General features: G+C 37.9%; 1 protein-coding gene across 2 annotated transcripts in view; it reads left to right on the top strand.

Moving 5' to 3' along the window:
- The window catches only part of EPHA4 (EPH receptor A4), a 154,774-nt gene that overhangs the window by 11,612 nt on the left and 124,180 nt on the right, over positions 1 to 18,982 (top strand). The gene's annotated exons all lie outside the window — the stretch shown is intronic.

Here is an 18,982-nt window from a genome sequence, read left to right as displayed (position 1 = left end):
CTCTTGCAGTTCTTATGCCACTCCCCCTTCCCCCAATATGCTAATGCAAAGGAAGGATGAAGAGCTGCATCAAAGGTGTCAAGAGCTGATGGTGGGCCTGCCTAGCCAGCAGCTGCAAGTTCATTGTGCTGTTGAATAACAGATTCTGAAATGATGTGGCTTGGCCTCAGTGGGACAGCTAAGAATGTTAGCCCCTGGGGGCTGCAGCCAGCAGCCCTTTGCACTTGCCTAGTGATCGGATACAGAGGGTTACCTAACTGTGCTGGTGCGCTAGTGGGTCTGGTTATCTGGCCTCTGTAGTCTGTCAGAAAAAGGAAACAGAATCTGCCTCAGACAGTCCCTCCCCCAACACAAACCCCAGTGAGGAAAAGTTCCAGATGTTTCACAGGATTGTTTTTGTTACCTCAGAAATATTAAGCAGAAGGAGCAGAGAGAGGCAAATGTTCTGTATTTGTTGTTGTTATTGTTGTTTTTTTGCTTAATTAAAAAAGTTGAAAACTGGAAAGAGAGCCTTAGCTGTATTTTTTGGAAAATATTAATAAGCAATGCTTCCAGAGTGTATAATATAAAAATAAATTTGGTAAAAAGAAAACATTCTTATGGAGTCATTCAAAAAGCCAAATAATCAGAATTACATTAGGTAGGAATCAAGCCTTGCTGAAACGTGCCATTTTGCCATCAATTGAGGCCATAAAGTTCTAGGAGCTATAAAGTATATCAATGTTTGTTTAGCACATTTACTTCATCGAGAACTCTCATATTAAAAGCTCTTAGAAGAAAGAATGAGACAGAAATGTTGTGATAGTTATGAAATAGCAAGTTGTCAAAAGAGGATTGCTTTGTTTTTCTAACACATACAGAGAAACCACGGAGGCAGAAGAGATGGAAAGGGAGCATTGCAGTAGAGTTCAGGGATGCTTTCTCATGTCCTTTCCACTTTGGACATTTGTCTTCTACCTTTGAATCATGTCTTTAGGAATCAATTGCTTGAATCACGCAGCTGCTTTTATCTTGAGCTTTGAAGTATGGCTGTGATCACTGCAAAATATAATTCTTCATCTCTGAGAATAACAGGGTTTAATTATTGTTTTTTTTTTTTTTTTTAGTCATACCTTTTTCTCATTCTTTGGATGACCAGGCCTTTGTGAGTTTGAATTGTAATGCTCTCTGTTTTGGATTCACTAAGTATTGCATAGGAATATCTAAGAGATTTTGAAATATGGTATTTAAAGTTAGATGACTTCTTTTAGTCTATCTGGTCTTTCTCTTGCTTTTCAAAGCTGAATTAAGACACCACTATTTTTTAAGGCTGCAGCATTTAGGAGAAAGACTAAATGTTACCTTAGTTACTACTGTGCATGCACAAGTGACTGTAACATAATTTTTATCTTCATATAATTGAACTTTAAACTTAACTTTTGTTTTTAATTGATGATTTCAGTATTACCAAAAAAGTGCATGCTTCTCAGAAAAATTTCAATGACTAATGTTTTACATAAGAAGTGTTATGTTAAATGTTTTTTTTTAATTTTATTGTATTGTTGTTGACAATCTTTACATAGTTAATTGCGGTTAAAAAAAAAAGGTTCAGGGGGTATAGGGAAGTGGGCAATACTATTATGTCCATATTGTTTCCATCATGAATCTGAGGTAAAGGGGGATATTGAGGGAGAAGCTCCACCCGGTTTCGTGCCCACCCTAAGTCCCGGATGTGGGGCACGCTCTGAGATATTTGCTCAAGTGGTTTTAATAGTTCTCCAGTTATGAATCGCTGCCAGTTTCGCTCGATGAGGTCGTCCACTGATTGATATGGTCCATCATAAAGTCTCCGTTCGCCCCATATTTCGCTGCCAACATATAGCTGAGATGAATGATTGACCTGTTCTGTCTTCTGTCTTTTCTTGGTTAGAGAGTTTTCCTTTCTATGTACACACATTCAAGCCTGCACACAGGTGTCCAATTCTGATTTCAACTTTTTATTTAGTTAGTGTTCTTAATTTATCAGGTAACCCAAATGCACTTACAAGGATGTGTAAAAAAAATTAAACCATCCTTTTTATTATTATGTCTTTTTGAATATTGACTAGCCTGCATATCATTCCAAATAAGAGAATATGTATTCTCTTTATTCTTCCTATAATTAATAGTAAATACTAATACTACAATAGCCTTTTAAAAAATCTGTAGCTACTTAGGTTGTCTTTGTATTTTCTGGTACTGACTTTTTGAAAGTTTATTAATTTCTAAATTACTCATGTCCATTTGAGTAAAACAAAAACACATGATTACCTCTGCTCTCTTTTTTGGCTTGATCTGGAATGAATGAATTAAATAAAACTTTCTTATCAAGAGAATTTAAGTGGAGAATTGCAGTTGTGTATAACTAAATAAGTAGCATCAGTACTGATTATAGAATATATGAAATCATGTTAAATGTTCGCTGTATAAATGAAAGAGTGATTACCTAAGGAGGTATAACCTACGTCCTATTATTGGCTCAATTCCAGTTTCTTGGAGTCAAATGATTTGTAGCAAAATTTTTGCATGGGACTAATGTTTCAGTAGATGCTTGCTTATGGTTCCTATTTCAAGTGACTCATAACTATTTATATGATATTTACAAATCATCTCTGATCCTTGACCTTCAAAATTCTCTGTAGCTCAAGAGGTTAGCACTTAGTACAAAATATCTAAGAATGAAATTTGGACAATGAGATTTGGATTTAGTGTCTAGTTGTGCCATTAAAGAAGTGGTGTGACTGTGGACACTGATTTCCATAACCACAAGTTCACATTTACAAGGTAGAAATATGTAACTCTATTTTATAATTGTAAGTATGTATCTATACATTTATAAACACATACATGCATATACATATACAGTATAGTAAGCATATGTGGTATCGGAGGCTTAACGCAGTACTGAAATCATTAAATGCTTGGTTACTGGAAATTTTCACTTTTACTTTTATTATTTTTACAGATATGCTGACAATATTTACTGGTTGGTGGCTGTCCAACAAGAAAGTAATCACTTAGTGAACTGCTTGTATTTGCTTACTTTGCTCTTTCTCCCTCCCTCCATCTCTCTCTCTCTGTCCCTCTGTCTCTCTCTGTGTGTGTCTGTTGGAATTATGAAGATTCTGTGGACACAAATATAGGGCAGAAAAGGGGGTGATTGGTTCACCTATATTGATCTTTGTTCCCCAAGTCACTATTCAAGAGCACAGGTTTTCAAAATACATTCTAAAGCTCCAAACTTTCTTAATAACACTGAGGTGTTATTTATTTTTGCTCTCATTCTCTTAGAAGTGTGTGGTATACAATGTATAATTGCACATTAAGTTGATCAAACAAATATGACAATCCTGGAGTTCATTGTCAAGCCAGACATTACAGAGTTATGCAATAAGAAAGTAAATGCCACTCTTTCTACCCATTTTAACAATACAGTTATTTCAATAAATTGTGTTATTCATGTAAACTTGTAATGGATTTATTTTTGTTGCTTTCAGATGAATTAAAAGAAAAAAGAATTGATCAATTTCAATTGCTTGTGGTGAATATCAATAGCTAGTACTCTTTATAAACAATAGCACTTTGCATCCTCAATCATTTTTAAGAGTAGAAAGGGGTTAGTTTGAGAATCACCATGTCCATCCATCAATCAGCATTTTAGTTTTCCTGGTATAGTCTTTTCCAGGTAGTTTAAATGCTTTAAAATACACATTGAAATAAGAAAACTCTAAAAACTATTTCCATAGTTTGCAAGATTTAGATAGTTAAGAAGAATGGCATTTTGTTTATTCAGCCTTTCAGACGTTTCTGTAAAATTAGGCAGCAATTTATAGCACTTGGCTTTCTAAAAACTGGTTATCTGTGTCCAATAACATGGCTCAGTGCCTTTCAGTTTTATTGTACTTGTGAGAAGGAATGATTAAAGAAGGCCTCAGCTGTCCCCTAGACTGGAAGAGACTGTATCTTTTTCACTTGGAGCATAAAACCTTTCTCATTGTATCCCTCTGAGCTGTTCCAGAGAGCAGAACAGGTGAGGTCACTTGGTTCCCTGATCTAGAGAGTAATTAATAGTCCCATGACTAAATGGACATTCTATGAATATTCAGAGTCTATTTCTCCTTCATGGGAAACAAACATGTTGGTATACCACTTACAGCTCCCTTTGGAGACCCCAAGTGTTTTCTGGGTGAATGCGGGTCCTCAGCTGTCTGCCCAGCATTGCTTTTCCAGGCAGCAGATTCTTCATTTGCATATTCTGTATGTACCCTCATGCAAAACAGCACACCCATTTCCCCCATTCACAAAGGCGATGAGGGGGTCCTTTGGAAACTCCAGCCAAAATCTCCTTCTGTTTATGCAGAACTCAATGATTTAGACACCATGCAAATTAATTCGGTTTTGATTTGAATGCTTCCAAAGATCTGGAGTGGAAGGCAAAGCGTTCACTATTTGTACAGGGCTGGTTTTGTGCAGTCCTGCCTCCCCCCCACACTTGTTACTGCCCCAGTGTGACTGGTCATCGCTCTGTGGCCCCTTGCTCCATGCAAAATAAGCAAGGTCTCTACTGCTCACTTCATTTTGGCCTTTGGAAAAGGAGTCTAGCCTTGGTAAATCTTGTGCGGATCTGTGTGGTGACAGCTTCAGTTGGAGTCTCGCTGTTCTTGCTGAGGAGGGAGTGATCTCACCATTTGGGTTATGCCAGAGATGTTTAGAAAGGTCCCAGCAAAGGACTTTCCAAGTTGTAAGGTAAAACGATAAAATTCTTCAAAGAGAATTGCCAGAGCTCAGGAAGTTCTGAAGCTAGGCCTTCACAAATGGATATTGAAAGTGTATAATACACAGATTAGCTTTGGTATTTTCATCCCTGTTTCCACATTCATGAGTGAATACTGAATCTCCCTATCTCGAATCACCATTAAAACATTGGAGTTTCACTTACATCTCCTTATATTCTGTGAAAGGTGTATTTGGCTTCCCACATACATGTGTTTGGAATTACTGTCTCTCCTTCTGCCTTCCATTTCTCCAAATTTCCTTAGCCTTTGCTTTATTTCTTCTTCTAAAGTGGCAATGCAAGCAGAGATTGCACATCTTAACCAATGAGATTCACTCTTAGTCTGAATACAGCACTATTTTCAAGAAGCCCATGGCCACATGCAATCTATAAACCTGAAGAAGAGGATTTTGCATGAAATGTTTTTTGAAGTTCAATTAATCTTAAATTCGAACTAATTTCACAGGGCAGAAAGTGGGTATAAACAGACGTTGCAGTATTATTATGTGGAGGCAAGATGAGTTAAATGTTAAAATGTGGAAGAATTTTGGTTTAGCTCCACATGGCCTGACGAAGTAGGATGATGCTGCTCAGAGTCCATTTGGAGTGGATTATTGGGATTAAAGAGCAACAGAATGCTGTGTGCTTGGCCTGTTCTCTGGTATCATTAGGGAATGAGAAAATTCAGCTGCGTATCTGGCTCTTGTTTGGAATGATGGGTTGAAATAGATCCACACTTCTCAGAGTTGATCTTACTAACCTCTTCCTAATAAGTTACAGATCTCAAATTGCTGAAAATCTCTTGAATACCATTTGAAGTAAGTTGATTGATAATTATCATTTACCTTACTTATACCAATCTTTTCTGCACCAGTACAAAGATGTGATGCAGTTTCTTAATTACCCAGATAATCCTGTTTGCTTGTATTTTTAAACTATGAAGTGCTGGGTAATTATTCAATTCTTAATAGAAGGCAAATGGCAATGTAAACAATAATTAGGATGTTCTACAGACTAATGCGCTTCAAAGCAAATTGGATTTTTTTTTCATACTGTTCAGCATGAAGTCCCATAAAACTAACAATTTAGAAGCAAGGCGAAAAGGTTCGATTTTGTTCCTACTTTATGGCGTTATCTCTTCATGGATTGTTTCTCTGAATAGCGGTTTGCCCCAGTGAAGCTGGCCGCATCCAAGCCAAGTGTTTCCTTCACAATCGCTTCCCTGCTGCTTGACATTTGGCTGTGTGCTCCCAGGGCCCCAGATTGGGCCTTTGTCTTCCTCAGCTCCCAGGGGCCAGAGGTTAACAGAATACCCATAATACTCCCATAATACCATGGCAGGTAGATATGGCCCAACCTCATGATCAGTTAGGACACAGCTGAGTTAGGAATGCTTTTCTCTTCGGCTTTTGTCCTTACGAAATTCCCTGATCTGAGACTTCAAGGTTCCAAGCGATCGCTTCCACAGTGAGTCTTCGTCAGGACCAAGTCTGCGTCTTTTATGTGACTTCTCCCTTTAATTATCGTTCACAAGCAACAGCATATCCCCAGAAACACATGACCTAAAATAGACGACCAAATGACTGTTTTTTGATGAATTAATTTTACAAACGGAATATGCTAATCCTTTGCAATCTTTTGACACTTAATTATGTCTTAGAGTCTTATCTGTTCTGTATGATGAAATAATAAACGGATAACAAAGGCAGTAAACAAAGATGCTTTAATTATGTAATTCCCCGATCGCTGTTTTCCCTCTGATGGTCTAACCTTTCTGGTTGCTGCCAGTTAGAAGAGCAGTTAAATGAACAGCCAGTTTTGTTTTCTATTTTCATCATTTATGCCCAAGCATTCATCAAGATCAATGTTATTAATGTTTTGCATCAGCTTAATTATATCAGCTTTAGCTTTTCTCCCACAGATTAATATAATTCAATAGGCTACTTAATTGCTTATCATGCACACACAGTCTTGGAAGTTTAAAATTTGTTTCCAACCTTCCAGTTTCTTGCTACTGTTAATTAATTTTAGGCAACCCTTATGTATAGTAACTACAGCGTTTCTGTTTGGCCAACCTTGCACATTGCACTATGAACTTGAGGCGTGGATTCATTTGTTTTCTGATTTAAGTGTTTGAAAAAGACATCTCCACATTGAAAAACAGTGTTCTTTTGAAGTGTCCAGCTTGGCAATGACTGAAGCCGCCTCAGGCAAATTAGCATGTTAAAAGAATGGATCAATATCTTTCTGGCTTCTCTACCTTCCTTGCTGTCTTCCAAGGGAGAAGGGTTTTGAAGTACCCTAGGAGGCCCTTGACAGATGTGCCAAGAGGACTGTCGATAGCCAAGAGGGGAACGCTGACAGCTTGATCTAGTGCCCACACCACGTTTTTGCTGGCCATTTGAAAATGGATGCAAGAGGAATTGACAGCTTCGGGAAAGCTCTAGCAGTTCATGTAATTATGGAGAGGATTAGAAGAAAAGTGTTGGGAGAAATAAGAGATCAATGTGAGGGCACTAGTTGCCTGAACTCACCTTTAGCTGTTAGAGCACTCCATTTTGTAGCGTTTAGCCTGTGCTTAGAGAATATTTAATTTGTTGGATGACATTTTAAAGGGTTGCATAAACTTGTGCATAAGAAAAAAATATATAAGTGATAACTTATTTTTTTTTTAGAACAGTTATAGGTAATTAACTATCTAATGCTTCCAGTTCTTGAGATGCAAAGGTGCTAATTAACTAATGGAAGAAATTGAGATTTCATTACTCTGTGTTCTTTTATGAAGTGCTGGAAAAGAGGTACAGTTGAAAGTAATATTTGAAACTCACATTTCCTGTTAACCGACTTTCTTGAAAAGGGAGGAACTGCCTCTCTTCGTCCTAGAATTTATAATAACTACTGATGCAGGGGGACTAAAGTAAAACAATGTGAGTGCGTGTGGTGTTTTTATAAGAAAAGAAAGTATTTAATGTTGAGGGGGAAAAGAGGATGCTATAATTGCATGAATGAGAAGCGAAGCATTTTATAAAGGTTCAAAACAGATTGGATAATCTTAAGTGGCTTTGTGTACTTTGGAAGAAGTTATCTTCCTTAGAGCAGAAATTGCTATTGTGCCCCACTGAAATAATCTCAACTACCGAATTTATTCTGACTTTCATGAAAAATTCTGGAATGTTCTTTCATAAAATGTTCTTTAAGTATGTAATTTTTAAATGATTACTGGGTATGCCAAAGAGTCCTGGAGTGTGACTTCAGTGATTGCATTAAAACATTTAAAAAAAAATGTTCTTAGGTCTTTCTTTCTCCTTGGGATACCTAAAGGCTTTCATAGAGGAGAAGCGATATCTTATTTTATTGAATTATGACAGTCATTGCAACCTTAGAAAATAAATATAGTAAAAAAGAATTCCCCCTATCAAGGTGACTTCTATTATAGACACTGATTGAAAAACAAAAAAAAAAATTATTGTCTTTTTCTAGTACTTTCCATTATATTTTCTAGCTGGTTATCGATTGACAGGAAAGCTATTGCTTTTTGTATGATTGTTGCACATCCAATCTTTTGTTGAATTATCTCACTAATACTACTAAGTTTTCAGTTAATTAGCAAATAATTTTGATTTCAAGCAGTTATGCAGGTTTTGTTTCTATAAAGTCTTGTTAAGCATTAGCCAGAATTTCTAGATTAGTAGTAAACACCATGACCATCCTAGTTGTGTACCAAATTTTGTGAGCATGATTGAACTATGAGGTCTTTTTTCTTATTACTATACTAGTATCATTTTTAAATTATTTATTGGAAAGAATGAATATTGAATTTTATTAATTTTCTTTTTAAAAATTCTCTTTTTTGAGGATTTATTTATCTTTTTGTTGAAAAGGCAGATTTACAGAAAGAAGGAGAGACACAGAGAAAGATCTTCCATCCACTGGTTCACTCTGCAATGGCTGGGGTTGAGCCAATCCAAAGCCAGGATCTGGGAGCTTCTTCTTGGTCTCCTACATAGCTGTAGGTCCCAAAGTCTTAAGTGATCCTCTACTGCTTTTCCAGGTCACAAGCAGGGATCTGGATGGGAGTGTAGCAGTGGGGACATAAACTGATTTATATATGGGATACCACTCCTGGAGGTGGAGATTTAGCCAGTTGAGTCATTGTGCCCTTTCCTTGTTACCTTATTTCAAGCATTGCTTTGGTTAAATGACATCTTTTTTTCATTTGTTGCATTTGAAATCTAGTATGTATTTCTTCTTCTTTACAAAAATATGTGTTTCTTTATGTGCAAGGCAGTGTTACATAAAGAGAGATAACGAGTTAGAGATAATCCATCTGTTGCTTCACTCCCAAAATGATTGCAACAGCTGGAACAGATGGAAGCCTAAAGCCTGGGAACTCCATCTGGGTCTCATGCATGGGTGGCAACACTTTTGTCACAAGTACTTTGGTCAACTGCCACTGTTTTCCTAGGCACATTAGCAAGGAGCTGAATCAGAAGTGGAGCTGCCAGTCAGAATGGGGGATGCCAGTGTAGCAAGCTGAGACTTAACTTACTGTGCCACAACAGCTCCTCAATACTTGTGCTCTCTCATCATCAACCATAATCTCCGAATACATGAGGGAAGAAAAAATGTTTAGGTGACAGTGCATTTTGTGAAATAGTCATTTGATGTGTTAGTTACAACTGATGTTCATGAACCAGAACCTCAGAAAAAGAAATGAACAAAAATTGTGTTATGTTGTTAATAAAACATTGACTTAATATGACTTGAAAGAGTTTCAAAGAGATAGAGACAGGAGGAGACAGAAAGATGGATTTTCTATCTATTGGTCACTCCCAGAATGTTTGTAATGGCCAGAGCTGAAGCCACCCGAAGTCAGGATCCAGGAGGTTCGTCCAAGTCCCCCGTGTCAGTGCATCACATTAGCAGGAAGCTGGATCAGAAGTGGAGCAGCTGTGACTGGGACTGAGACTGGGACTTGGACTTCAGGCTGATGGTTAGCATAAGATGCCACTGTGCCAGACCCAAGAACCGGGTTTTAATCTTAGCCCTGTTCCTCACAATGTTGCTATAGATTGAGTTACACCAAGTGTGCATGCCATTGACTACTTTAGTGTGCCAACACTACTTTAGTTGTTGTGGTTCCCTCTTATACAACATGGTAATGATAACACCCCTTGGTATGCTGATCAAATCAGACAACTCATGAATGTTGCACCTAGAATATGGTATCTACAAGAGTATTTCACAAGTTCAAAAACAAATTTATGTTGATACCAAAACATTCTAACCTATGGTAATTTTTATATAATATGGATTTTCTATACACTTTTTGATGACCTCTCATATTAAACATTTAATAAATGAAGATAATTTTCTAATATTATTGAAAAGTTTTATTTAAATAATTTTAGTAAATATTCATATTTCTCTCTTTCCAGAAATTTCTCCTCATTTCCTCTATTTATTTCTCAATAAGTTTTAATACTATGGTCAATTCATAAACTTAAGATAGTTTTCCATGTTTTAAATTAACATCACAGAGAATTAAGTGCACTTTATCTGTTAAATATGGACAACTATCATTCTTCTGCAAGTTTGAATGCTGCTTGGATTTATTCTTTGGATTGAGAAATTTTCTATGTGATAGACTTTGGAGAAAAAAAAAAAAACTACAGCAAAACTAGTCCTAGGGCACTGATCTGTTAATTTTAAGATCACAGAAATAGATTTTCAAACACATAAGAATAAATAGTGTTCTTTGTGATTTGGACTGTTCTTAGGCTCCATTTCCTCTCTCGTGAGAAGCCGCGGTGCCTTTTGGCTGGCATTCATAGTTGTGTGGATCTTAGGCATGGTAGTTAGAGGTCATGGGATGATTGAGCCCAGAGTTGGTTCTTGGGTATGGTTCAGCTACTTATTAATCAGGAGCCTGGCTGTTAATGAGAAAATATTTGATATCCCATTGTGGAAAGCCACTTTGCAATGCAGGGCTGCTGAGTCAATGTGGGTGCAGTTCCTCTGTACTATGGTGAGAAATGAGACCACTATTTGTGGAAACGTCTGCTGTTCCTTAGAAGAGCAACTTTGACATATTCATTTATAAATATTTTATATTGGTATTGAAGATTGGCAGATTTCCTTTTCTCATGACATAAATGAATTATTCTGTAGACCACAGTGGGCAGAATGAAAGCTTAACTATAGATACTGCCTCAGTTTCAGTAAAAATTGTCAAAAATTTTGAATCACTTGAGTGAAGCATGCTGGTTTTTGAACAGTGAGCTCCTGTTTTTGAGTGTGTGCTCACTGGCTGGCTGGCCCCAGGACATCTAACAATATCCCTGCGGTAATTGACCAGAGGCCTTGTGTTTCTCAGAAGTGGCCTTTTGGCATTTTAGGGCACAATATTGTACCAGGCATTACAAGTCTACCCAGTGTACTGTGGGCATATATACCCTGGGCCAAGGCATGGAGGGGTCCTCTCTAGTCATTGTGACAGGCATATCCGCCTCTCACATTTCCAAACCAAGAACTAAGATAGTGGAGTTTGGAGTATACTTGTTTTAAATATTTCATATTTCCTACAGTAGGTATCACGGTATAGGATCTTGTGGCATGGAAAAGATGAAGAACATTGTGTATCCTAGCATTGCCAAATCCATATTTGTATTTCCTCAGTACACATAGATTGAAAGTGATAAGAGAATTTCTTTTGGAAGAAATTGCTATCATTTCATAAAATGTACTTTTAGTAATGACCTTCAACCGAGTGCTGTATGAGTTTTCATTTATTCAGTCTTGAAACAGCTTTTGAAATCAGGTGTTATTATCCCATTTTAGAGATGGGAAAGCCTAAGGACATATAGACTCTGAAATATGATTTGAGACCAGATAGACTGGCTCTAGTTTTCCCAACTCTTTGTTCTACTTTTCTCAAGATTAAAAACTAGTAGAAAGAAGCCTCTGCGTAAGTTTTTAACAATATAGGATTTGCCTTGTATTTTTCTGTTATAAGATCGGAAGGCTTGAGTGATAAATTTATAGTAACTATGTGCTATCTTTACTCCAACATTTGTCAAATACTTATCCAGCAATGAGTGGCCTTGGCATTATTGTAAATGGCCTTGCCAAGAGCAAAATCTGAGTTTGCATGGCTAAAGTCAGATACTTGGTGCAAAAGTCTTATTGAGAAAACTATTCTTGATGCTGTGTCTTAGAAGAAAAGAAGAGATGATTGTTGTTCCTTCAACTTGACAAGTGAAGAATTATACATGGCAAGCACAGACTACACAAAAGTAGAGTGTCATCTCATGGTAGCAAGACTATAGCCTATACAAATAAGAACCTTTTAATTTCTAAATTGCTTTTGCAATAAATTCAAGGGTATTTAGAAGGAAAATCAATCTAAAAAAAGAGTAAACTTAATATCTGAATGCTGGGTATGTGATTTTAAGTGGGTTCAGTGACATTGCTTATTTGCAAGTGTGTACAGAAAACTATGGCTATTAAATCATTTGGGAGGCTCATTTATGTAATGGGAGAAACAAGACAGTGAGGTGATGTCTGAGGAAGGGGGTATGTCAGGTGCCTTCTTCCAGTGTTCACATTTTTTTCCTGCCTTCCACTTGCTGTATTGCTACCTTGTGGTTTCACTGAAAATGTTTCATCTTTTAGCTTTTAAAGCCAATTGTGTTCTAAATTGTTAGGTCAGTCACAAAAATTCTCCCTTTATCCCCCCTCCCCTTTAATTTAGGCCTAGATTTTCTGTCATACAACACGACAGTAATTGATAAAGGAGATCACAATGCAATATTTTAACATGGTAGGCTAATTTTATTTTTTTCTTTTTAATATTTACTTATTTTGGAAGGACAGATTTATAGAAAAAAGGAGAGACAGAGAAAGATCTTCTTTTCACTGGTTCACGCCCCAAGTGACAGCATTGGCCAGAACTGATTCAAATCCAGGAGCCAGTAGTTTCTTCTGGGATTCCCATGTGGGTGCACAGGCTCAAGGTGTTGGGCCATACCCCGGTGCTTTCCCAAGCCACTAGCAATGAGCTGGATGGGAAATGGAGCACCTGGGACAGGAACTGGTGCCCGTATGAGATACAGGTGCATGCATGCGAAGGATTGGCTAGTTGAGCCATCACACTGGCTCCAGGAAGCTCATTTTCTATACACAAATGTTTACATATGAAATGTAATGTTCTTATCCAGGCTGAATATTTCTTCTAGAAGGTTCCTTTATGGTGTTGTAAACAATGAGAGCATCTTGTTTATTTGTCCTATCCTGTCAACCTTGTGGCAAAATGGGATAGCTTGAGTTCAGACTGATGAAGCAGAGGTAACGCCCCTTCCAGTTAGTGTGTGGCCCAGACAAGGGAATCATCTCTTTTCCCAGATTTGGAGCTTATTCCATCTGGAAGGGTCTTACTGAGTCATTTATGCTTTTCCCACTTACACGTGGGGAAACTAAACTTTAGGTAAGTCCAGCATATGTCAAGTAAAAAATGATGGATGTTGTAAGTATGGATTTTTTTGTTAGTCCTGCCTGTTTTAGTAGTGTTTAAGTTAGGATGAGCCCATAAAAGAAGGTGGAAGACAAGGCAAATTGTCATTTCTTTTTGTTTGTTTGTTTCTTTTTAAAGATTTTTTATTTATTATTATTATTTTATGGTACAGTTCCATAGGTTCCTGATATTTCCCTTATCCCAGACCCAATCCCTCCCACCTAGTTCCTCTATATCACTAGTAAAGTATAGTTCTTCAGGCACAGTTATATGTCCATCATTGAGGGCCTGGAAAATGGCAGAGTCCAGCCTGCTATTGTCAAGATATAGTAAACAGTTTCATTGTAAATTCATCTTTGTCTGGAAGTAGAAATGCATACTACATTGTATCCTCACATTGGGTATGTTAATCTCCATTTCACAGCTACTGTACATCCCTCAAATGAAAAGTCATAACACAAAATCAATAAAAGAAAGAAAAATAGAAATTTACAATGCCATGAAGTTAAATAACATGTTACTAGATGTGACAATCTCCATTCCACAGCTACTGTACATCCCCTTAAATGAAAAGCCACAAAACCAAATCATATCAGGGAGAAAAAAAGCAATCAACAACCCCATGAAGTGAAATAACATGCTACTAAATGACTAACGTGTAGCTGAAGAAATGAAAATCAAGAACCTTCTTGAAGAAAATGATGCTACTGTATGATCTATGAGTCATTGAAAAATTTAATCAGAAGAAAGTGTTTTGAAGAGATGAAACTAACAGAAAAATCAAAACCCATGCGATATAGTTTCCACTGATTTTTGTTGGTGAAATGTGTCTCTTCTAGGCAACAAGTAGATGAGTTTTATTTTTTAATCCAGACTGCTAATTTATGATGTTTAATTGAGCTTAAGGCATTTACATTCAGGGTTAATATGTATGGGTGGTATTTTGGCCCTGTCATTTTAGGAATGGGTTGTTCATTGGTTTAGTCTTCTGTTGTTGTTTTACTGCAATGTTCTTCATATTTACCTTTGGTTTTGGTAGGTGCTATTCCTCTTCTCTGTCAAGAGAACATCTTGAAGTATCATTTGTAAGGCAGGTTTGGAAGAGGCAAATTCTTTTAACTTCTTTACTGTGGAAGAATTTTATTTCATTTTCAAACACCAAAGAAAGCTTTGCTGGATGTATTATTCTAGGCTGATAATTTTTTTCTTTTAGAATCTGGAATATGTCACTCCATTTTCTTCTTGCCTGTAGTTTCCTGTGAGAAGTCTCATGTGAGTTTAATTGGCTTTCCTTTATATTTCAATTGATTTTTTTCACGTGCACATTTAAGGATTTGTTCCTTATGTTCAATTGAAGAGAGCTTGATGATCATGTGTCTTGGTGAAGATCTCCTTTAGTCAAGCCTGTTGGGAGTGCTGTGTCCCTCCTGGATTTTGTTTCTCAATTTTTTGTCTAGATTAGGGCAATTTTCCTTTATTATTTCATTAAATATATTTGTAAAACCAGTTTCTCTTTCTGCACCTTCTGGGACTCGCATAGTTCTTCTATTAGGCCTCTTAACAGTGTCTTTCAATTCTTGAATACTTTTTTGACCTGATCCAGCTCTGCTTCCAGCTTTTTGTTTGCTTCCCCCTGATGACAGGAAATATCTTCCAATTCTGAGATTCTTTCCTCTGCTTGCTTCGTTCTATTTTAATTTTAATTGTACTTTTAATTTACTCTACTGTGTTCTTACTTTCTGATATATCAGCCTTGATTTGCTTTATTGCTCCTATTGCTTGTGTAAGATATTCCTTAAATTCTTTGAACTCTTGTATGTGCTTCTCATTGTTGATTAGAAGCTTTAAAATGAATTTTATGAATTCTGTGTGCCCCATCTTCTCGATGTCTTCCTCAGTTAACTCTGAGATTGGCATAGGGTTTTGCTCCTTTGCAGAGGAGTTTTCAGTAATATTCAGTGTGGCTCTGTCTCTTCTTTTGCTCTTGATCATTGTACTTTTGGTTACCAGAGTCTTCTCCTTGGGGCAGGTTTCTAAGCTGTGTCACCCACAGGTCTATAGTGCGATTTTACTTATTGCAGTTGGTATACAACTCTTTGCTTGCAGACAATTGTGCCACTCCCTCCAGCGAGTTCCAGGTCTGGGTTCTTATGTTAGATTTCCACCATGGTCTCCACAGCCCCAGATCCTGGCTCACCACTCTCCACCTCCTGTGATACCTTCTGAGACTGCACTATTGTCTGTACAACCTTTCTGCCACTTCCGGTTGGAGCAGGTCCCAGGATTAGGGAGACACCAGGTGTCCTATATAGCTAGGTTGTTGGTGGTGCTGATCTTACCGGAACCTGTTGGTCATTAGGTCTGGGTGCCACACGGACCTATTTTGACCCGTACGATGCCAAAATCAGTATTATTTTCCTATGGGACCAGTGCAATCCTTAAAACTCAGTGAGTTCTTGCAAGCTCAGCACATGCACAGTTCACTGTTGTCCCCTGCAGTCCTAAAGCTTTTGCCACAGTGTACAAAATGGCACCTGATGTACCACTACCAGAGTTCTTGATCTGCTGGCCATGAGGTCTGAGGGCTACCCAGACCTGCCTTGGGTGGAACCTGTAGAATGCCACGTTGATGCAGTTCACTGAGTCAGAAATGAGTTCACTCACAGCTCAGTGTATACTCATTCCTTTCCCTTGTCTTTGTCTCCTTAGGCAAAATGGCGCCCAATTCAGCTTGAGGGTGCTGACTGGGCTATGAAATCCACCCTGTTCTCACACTGTCCATCTGGGATCTGCTGCTCTGTCTCTGCTCCTGGTCAAAGCAAAAGGACCAGCAGAACGGACAGTTCTTTGTCTGGGTTCAGCTTCCAAGCTCCCAGTGAAAGTCCCTTCCCAGCTGGTTTCTGGTGGAGTTCTGGCTGCTGGTGGAGTTCAGATTGCTGTTAGCTCAGTGCCCCTGGGGTATCAGTTACTGCAACCCCACACCATTGTGTCCGCTGCTTTCCTGTGTCTACCAGTCTCCAGGTACCCCTCTGCTGTTTTTCTGTCCGCTCCTATTTCCTGGAATGTGTCCTCTCTGCTTCATCCTGATTAAATGTTTCTCCGTCCGTTTAAATGTGTCTTTACCCTATTTCGTCATCTTGAGTCTCCATTTTCTGATCTTCAAAGGAGAGCATGGGGAGTTAGATGAGTCAGCTTTTCATTTCTGCAATGGAATGCCTGAAGCCACCAAACTGTATAAAGAAAAAAATGTTTATTTTGGCTAGTGATACTGGTGAGTCACAATCCATGATCAGGTGGTTCTCACTGATTTTTCTTCTAATGATTATGTTCTTGCTGGCATGATCTTGAGGTAGCCCCACACACCATGTGGCAAGAGGCAGGGAGGATGAGTGTGGTACTGTGTCTGCATGTCTCACAAAACATCCTGATCCAATCACGGGTTCCACACTAATCACATTAATGATCTAATCACTTGCTAAAGGTTTTGCCCCTAAACACTGCAATTGGATCAGTTTTTCAACCTCAATTCCATTAATATAGGGCATTGGTGACTAAGTTCTTCAGTTGAAGGGGACAAATATTCAAATCACTACAGGAATTCAATCCCATGTGTCCAAATTTACTCAATGGTTAAGTCTTCTGAATTGAGATCAAATCCCGAATTCTTTTATCACATTTTTTGGTGTTTTAGGATGCTATTCCTTTCCCTACGCCACGTCAGACTTGAATGCCTGGTTATATCTAGTCTTTTTGTGTCTATATTAAACATTTTGAGATGTGAAGAGAACTTTTGGGAAAATTAAAGAGTTTTGAATAACAGACTTCTTAAGCATCTAATGCGCTCAGAAAATGGGGAGGTAGACATAACATGATTCTCCAGAGTAGAATCTTGAGGCCTGGCATGGTAACCTAGTGGCTAAATCCTCACCTTGCACACAGTAGGATCCCATATGGATGCCAGTTCATGTCCTGGATGCTTCACTTCCCATCTAGCTCCCTGCTTGTGGCTTGGGAAAATAGTAGAAGATGACCCAAATTCTTGGGACCATGCACCCACGAGGGAGAGCTGCATTCTTGTCTTGACTGGCTGAACTTCAGAGGTTGTGACCACTTGGGAGTGAAACAGCAGATGGAAGATCTTTCTCTCTGTTTCTCTGTAGATTTGCCATTTAAAAATAAATAAATCTTAAAATAAAAAGTAGAATCTTGTCAATAAGCAGATAAATTTTAAGTGTATGGGAAGGGAATTTTACATAGTATGTGATTTTTGGAGGAAAATCTATTATTGGAAATGTGAACAATAGGGTTTAGGGTCTATATGAAAGTTACTCTTGAATAACTTCTAAGTTGTCAGCTTGGTCCAATGGAGCATGGATTCTATTTCTTTCTGGTTAATGCTAGAGGAAGAATTAATTTTTACAGCTCATCGTTTGTGATTGGGTGGAGGTGGGCAGGATACAAGACCTGTTTAGTTTCTACTCAGTGCCTATTGGTGAAACAAACCGCAAAGTAAGGCAGATTTTCTCATGAGTACTTGCATTAGAAAAACTTCCTTTGAGGAGTTACTTTCTCATTTTTCCAACAATGCCTTCATTTTCATTGTAAATAATCAATTAATATTTAAGTTTGCTTTTACACAGATGAAAGCTCTTTGGCTACCTGTGACAGCTGTTAGCAACTATTCTTTAATATTAAGAATTACATATTTTATGTTTATGCATCTTGTGCAAATTATTGCCTCTATTTCTACTATAAATTTCCCCTCCCACAGTTTTCGAAACATCAGGACTCCTGCAGCCCAGAGAGAAGCTGTCTTTCAAAAGGCCATTGTTAGAGTGAGCTTGATGAGAGTGATTATTTTGACGTAATCACTCAGACACTGTTGTTTTACGGTTTTACAGAATGCCTTCAGGGGTTCACCAAGTGGAAAGGAAAATGACTTCATGGACTAGGCATAAAGATTAAAATACCTACACATACAGAAACCAGGAGTTCAAATCCTTGCGGAGGTGGTTAATTCTCCCTATTTATGAGTTAAATGCATAGATAGCTGTGACCTGAAAATTAATTGCTTGAACTATTGTTCCGTGTATTTCTGGCTCCAATTACTAATTATTCAGTTAAATTTTTGACCTTTTTCTTAATATAAAGTAAAATTCTTTCATGTCCTGCTTTTAGTTGTGTGGAGAAAATATGCAAAATGCTTTACCTTCTTTGCTATTCTCTTTGTACCTTTTTCCTTTCCCTTAGTGAAAGACTCCTGCATGGAGCAGGTGATTGGTTCAGTGGTTAGGCTGCTGCTTGGGACACCTGGATTTCGTATCAGAGTTTGCTGTCCAAGCCCTGGCCCTGCTTCCAATTCACATTCCTTCTAAAGCACACCCCAGAAGGCAGCAGGTGATGGCTTAGGCACTCATCACCAGGACTGAGTGTCCAGCTGCCGGCTTCAATCTGCCCTAACTCTGTGGCATTTAGGGAAGGAACCAGCAGATGCAAGAATTTTGTATCTCCCTTTCACCATCTCCCTGACATTTATAAAATTGAAATAATGAATCTGAAAATAAACAGACAAAAAACTGCTGATATACATATGCTAGTCATGTCCTGAAGGATACTGAAAGTGTTTCCAAGGAAGGTGAAATTGCCAGTGTCTTTGCTTTATCCTAAGATATTTATTC

This window comes from Ochotona princeps, chromosome 5 (assembly GCF_030435755.1).
Source record: "Ochotona princeps isolate mOchPri1 chromosome 5, mOchPri1.hap1, whole genome shotgun sequence".
Lineage (NCBI taxonomy): Eukaryota > Metazoa > Chordata > Mammalia > Lagomorpha > Ochotonidae > Ochotona > Ochotona princeps.
The sequence above is the reverse complement of the archived record's forward strand: the minus strand, read 5'-3'. Positions and strand labels throughout refer to the sequence as shown.